The sequence below is a fragment of the Glycine soja genome, chromosome 12 (genome assembly GCF_004193775.1).
Source record: "Glycine soja cultivar W05 chromosome 12, ASM419377v2, whole genome shotgun sequence".
Lineage (NCBI taxonomy): Eukaryota > Viridiplantae > Streptophyta > Magnoliopsida > Fabales > Fabaceae > Glycine > Glycine soja.
The window spans coordinates 29,089,545-29,095,700 of record NC_041013.1 but is presented as its reverse complement, the minus strand read 5'-3'; positions in this window follow the sequence as shown (position 1 = coordinate 29,095,700).

Genomic DNA, 6,156 nt, shown 5'->3' with positions numbered 1-6,156 from the left:
ATCATCAAAGAACTCCAAATCAAGATACTTAGGGTCTAAAATTAAACGAGAAGAGAAATGGGAAGAGCACCATATACACTATTCGTATGATGAAAACAACATAGAGGATGACAAGGAGGAAGAAATTGGTGTCGGCGGTGCTCTGGTGGCTCCGGGACGTGGTGTTCCTGTTCCCACAGTGGAGGTGGATGAACCCTTGCGCTTCTTGGATGATTATGCCATTTGGTGAAGTTATTGAAGATTTTGATCGGTTGGAATGAAAGAGAATAAAAAAATGATGAAAAATGGGCTTTGTGGGAGGTGATTTGGTTGAGAAATGAAGGAGATATGGCAGTTTGAAGATTAGGGAAGAGAAGGCGCTATCGAGAGAAGAAATCGCGAAAACGCAGCTGCTAAAGATTCTTATTTATAGGAAGGGATGTTTGTTAATCGATTACAAGGGTTGGTAATCGATTACCAGAACAAACATCCTTCTGGTAATCGATTACGTGGCCACTGTAATCGATTACAGGAAGGTTGTTCTTGTGTAATCGATTACACAAAGTGGTAATCGATTACCAGAGTACTATATCAAGCCTTTTCTTCTAGAAAAACCTATTTCTATGTCTAGAAACTTCATTAAATTTCAGCAATCAATTAGACAATCAATCATTGACAAGTAAATCACACAAATCAACCATGAACAATAATAATACATCAATTAATTCTAATCATCCAAACATATCAAAGCAATTCTATCATAACTCAAACAAATAATTCTTAATGACCTATATCATTAATATCTAAAAGACCTAATTCTCTTCTAATGGTAAAGAAGGTTTCCTTAGGGAGAGGTTTGGTGAAAATATCAGCAAGTTGATTATTGGTATCCACAAATTCTAAAACACAGTCTCCCTTAAGAACATGGTCTCTTAAAAAGTGGTGCCTTATTTCTATGTGTTTTGTTCTAGAATGTTGTACTGGGTTTTTGGAGAGATTAATGAAACTAGTATTGTCACACCTAATGGGTATGTGATCAAGAAGAATACCATAGTTAGATAATTGTTGCTTCATCCATAATATCTGTGCACAACAACTGCCAGCAGAAATATATTCCGCTTCAGTAGTGGATAAAGCAACACTATTTTGTTTCTTGCTATGCCATGATACAAGAGCAGATCCAATGAATTGGAAACTCCCACTTGTGCTCTTTCTATCAGTTTTGGATCCGAAAAAATCAGAATCTGAGTATCCTATTAAGTTACATGTTGAGTTCTTAGGATACCATAATCCTATATTGATTATTCCTAATAGGTATCTTATGATCCTTTTTACTACACTCAAATGTGATTGTTTGGGATTAGATTGAAACCTAGCACACATACATACACTAAACATGCTATCCGGTCTACTAGCAGATAAATAGAGAAGAGATCCGATCATACCTCGATATTGTTTCATGTCTATAGACTGACCGGATTCATCTTTATCTAAGTAACAACCAGTACTCATAAGTGTAGCCATGTGCTTTGCACTTTCCATCCTAAATCTTTTGATCAGTTCTTTGCAGTATTTTGCTTGGTTGACGAATATACCTTCTTTAGTTTGCTTGATTTGCAACCCCAAGAAGTAGTTTAGTTCTCCCATCATTGACATCTCAAATTCGCTTTGCATATCAAGAGAGAACTCCTTGCATAGTGAATCATTAGTGGATCCAAAGATTATATCATCAACATATATTTGAACTAACAGAATATCATCAGGCTTTTTCTTTATGAATAGTGTGGTATCTATTTTTCCTCTAGAAAAATCTTTCTCTAAAAGAAATTTACTTAGACGTTCATACCATGCCCTAGGGGCTTGTTTGAAACCATATAAAGCCTTTTTCAATCTATAAACATGATTTGGCTTATCTGACATTTCAAAACCTGGGGGTTGTTTAACATATACTTCTTCTTGAATTAAGCCATTTAGAAAAGCACTTTTAACATCCATTTGATACATCTTAAAATTCATTATGGATGCATAAGCTAAAAGCATTCTAATGGCTTCTAATCTTGCAACATGAGCATATGTTTCTTCATAATCTATTCCCTCTTCTTGATTATACCCTTTTGCAACTAACCTAGCCTTATTCCTAATGATTATGCCATGTTCATCTAACTTATTCCTAAAAACCCATTTTGTTCCTATGATGGGGTAGTTTTCAGGTTTCTCTACTAGTTCCCACACATTGTTTCTCTCAAACTAATTTAGTTCTTCTTGCATAGCAACTATCCAATGATCATTTATTATGGCTTCATTTAAATTTTTAGGTTCAATCATAGACACGAAATCCATATTATTGCATAAATCTTTAAGAGAATGTCTAGTTGTTACCCCTTTTGAGATATCACCAATAATGTTGTCAAGGGGATGATCTCTTGAAGCTTTCCGCTCTCTTGGAAGATCATTATTTGCTTTGACTTTTACTGGAGGATCTTCATTGCTTCCTTCTCCTTTTCCTTTAGAATCTTGTCCATGAATATGCATTTGTTCTAAAGATTCTACAATATCATCTAAAATATCCTTTCTTGGAGAAATAGTATTAGACTCATCAAAGGAAACATGAATAGATTCTTCAATATTCATTGTTCTCTTATTATATATTCTATAAGCTTTACTATGCAAGGAATAACCAAGGAAAATTCCTTCATTTGACTTAGCATCAAACTTTCCTAAGTTTTCTTTTCCATTGTTTAATACAAAACATTTGCAACCAAAAACATGAAGATGCGAGATGTTTGGTTTCCTGCCATTGAACAGTTCATATGGAGTTTTCTTTAAAATGGGTCTTATTAAAGCCCTATTCATGATATAGCATGCAGTATTAACGGCTTCAGTCCAAAAATATTTTGGAAGAAGAGTGTCATTTAATAAGGTTCTAACAATTTCTTCCAAAGACCTATTTCTCCTTTCAACAACTCCATTTTGTTGAGGAGTTCTAGGTGCAGAAAAGTTATGTTCAATGCCATGCTTACCACAAAATAATTCAAATTCTTTTTTTTCAAATTCACCCCCATAATCACTCCTAATAGATATAATTTTGAGATTTTTATTGTTTTGAATGATTTTTGCTAGTTTCCTAAATACTTGAAATGCATCATTCTTATGAGTGATAAATAGTGTCCAAGTGTATCTAGAATAATCATCAACTATAACAAGGGCATAATAACTTCCTCCAAAACTCATGATTCTTGAAGGGCCAAACAAATCCATATGTAGTAATTGTAAAGGTTGAGTAGTTGAAACAATGTTTTTGGATTTGAATGAAACTTGTGTAAATTGTATCAAACTCTTCCAATTTTTGGTTATTTTGTAGTGTTATAAGTATTTTCTGTTAAGTATAGGTAATAAATACTTAGTACTTCCATTTTGTGTGTTTAATAATCATTTTCTCTCAATTTCAAGTTAATTAGGCAAGCTTTGGAAAGTGTTGTTTTCACCTTCTCGCTAAGCCAATCTGATGGCTTAGCGAGCATCCGCTAAGCGCACCACTCATGGGCTAAGCGCAAGGAAGACTCTGGAAGAAGATGAGCTGTACAGGTTTGCTAAGCGCACCACTTCATCTCACTAAGCGCACCGCTTCAGTTCATCCACTATGCGAGAAAGGCACGCGCTAAGCCAAAATTCACTAATGTGCGCTAAGCGATCCATAATTGTGCTAAGCGCATGAGCACGAACAAGGCCACCTATTTAAGCCTGAAATCAGATTTTAGAGAGAGAGTTTGGACTAGGATTCAGAGCTTTGCATGTCTAGGGTTTCTAGAGAGAGAAAGGTCCTAGTTCCAGAGAGTTTTGAGAGATTTTGTTGTGTGAAGATCTGTAGAGATCAGAGCTTGAAGCAGGAGCCGATTTGAGAGCTTGAGATGAGTTTGTGAGTGGTTGTAAGATCCTAGAGGTGAAGGAGACATCCTCACCACTTGTATTTTTTCAATCTTTCATCTTGTTCATCTCTTGGTTGTAAAAAAGGCTTCATAGTATGGAAAGCTAAATCCTCTGATGGGTCTTCCCTGTAGGTACCTGATGTAAATATATATCTATCTATTTAATGATGTTTTGTGTGTTCTCTGTGCTATCTGCTTTTCACTCCAGTATGCCTTTACCTTGATCACACAAATGCATGCTTTGTTAGGGTCATTCAACAGTGGAAACTGGTCTGACTCTAAAGTCCTTGATAGTACAAGGCTAAGTTGTCGTACTATCACGAGGAATCGAGGTGCGATAAGTTAGTTGTGTATGTGTGTCTTAATGCGGTCCTGGTTGAGTTTAGTCCTACAAGAGGAATCTGCGGATGATGCTTGATCAGGATTAGGCTAAACTATCATGAGGAATCGGGGTTTAGTATCTCAGGAGACACCATAAGAACACATGAGCATTGCTAGATAGAGAATATCTTTTCAGCATCAGGCACCTATTAGGAAGACCAACGTGTTTCTACTTGTTTTTACACATCATTTCTCTTGCATGATTTTCTTTCTTTTTGCTCAGATAGTTTTTACACCTGTTCATATTCCCACTTATCTTTACACACCAGACATCTATTTGCTGAAATAACTTACCAAATAACACAAGTTCCCCGAGAGTTCGATACTCGGTTCTTACCATTTTATACTACTTGTGCGATCCGGTGCACTTGTCGGAATCCGAACAAGTTTTTGGCGCCGTTGTCGGGGAACTTCTTTTTATTTGGGAAGTTAGTTGGTCTTTAGGTTTCTATTCTTTACTTGTTATTCTTTGATTGTTTTTGTGAATATTTGTTCTTAATTCCTATTTGTCTTTTCTTGTTAAACTGGATAACCGATGTTCTGTTAGTATTGTATATGCATAGATCTCCCATAGACAATTTAGTTCCTCTGGACATAGAAATTGAGGCTACATTGTGAAGGAACAGAGCCGAGAGGAGAAGAAAACTTCTGCAAGACAGAACAATTGCATCCATTCTTGAGGAGGAGACTCATTTCTCTGACTTATTATCACTTGATTCACCATCATCAAGGGAATCTGCCACTCAATTACCTGAAGTCATTACCATGGAAAAAGAACATGACCAGAGGATTACCCTGGAGGATTACTCAAGTAGTTTAGGACAATAATTTTTCACCAGCATTGCACATCCTGAAGTGCAAGCTAACAACATCAACTACCCATATTCCTTAATTCATTTAATACAGGGGAACTTATTTCAAGGATTACCTAATGAAGACCCCTATGCACACTTGGCAACGTTCATTGAAATATGCAACACTGTTAAGATTGCCGGTGTACCAGACGAAGCCAAGAGATGGCTCCACTCATTCAAAGGTAACAGTCTGAAAACCTGGGAAGAAGTTGTTGAAAAGTTCCTAAAGAAATACTTCCCAGAGTCCAAGACTGCGAAAGGGAAAGCTGCAATCTCTCCATTTCACCAGTCTTCCCAGAGTCCAGAACTCCCACTCATGGGTTTTCTGAGCCAATCCAATTGAATATGTTTATAGATGGGCTAAGACCACAAACCAAGCAATTGTTAGATACTTCTACAGGGGGAAAGATAAAACTGAAGACCTCGGAAGAAGCAACTGAGCTAATTGAGAACATGTCAGCTAGTGATCATGCCATTCTACGAGACAGAACCCATCAACCCACGAAGAAAAGCTTGATAGAGCTATCATCACATGACGCTTTATTGGGACAAAACAAGTTGCTTTCTAAGCAACTTGAGATTTTAAAAGAAACACTCGGTAAGCTGCCAACTAAGTTGTCTATGGGTCAACCTACGCATTCTTCTGTTGTGCAGGTTACAGGTAGTACCATCTGTGGTGAGGCTCATGAAATAGGCCAATGTATTCCCACTGAAGAAAACACTCAAGAAATTCATTATATGGGAAATCAACAGCGACAAGGGTATACTCAAGGAGGATTTTCAGGCTTCCAAACCGCGTAAATTTCAATTTTTAAATGAAAACTTCGCTAAGTTGCTTATGAAAAATAAGAGTAAATTTTTCGCGATATACATTCACCAAACAATGCACAATTACTTAGATGAACACACACACACACACACACACACACACACACACATATATATTAACTCAGTACACATCATTTTAATAAACTCCCCTCACCTATCATGAGTTCTCCATTAGTTCCTCTTTGCAT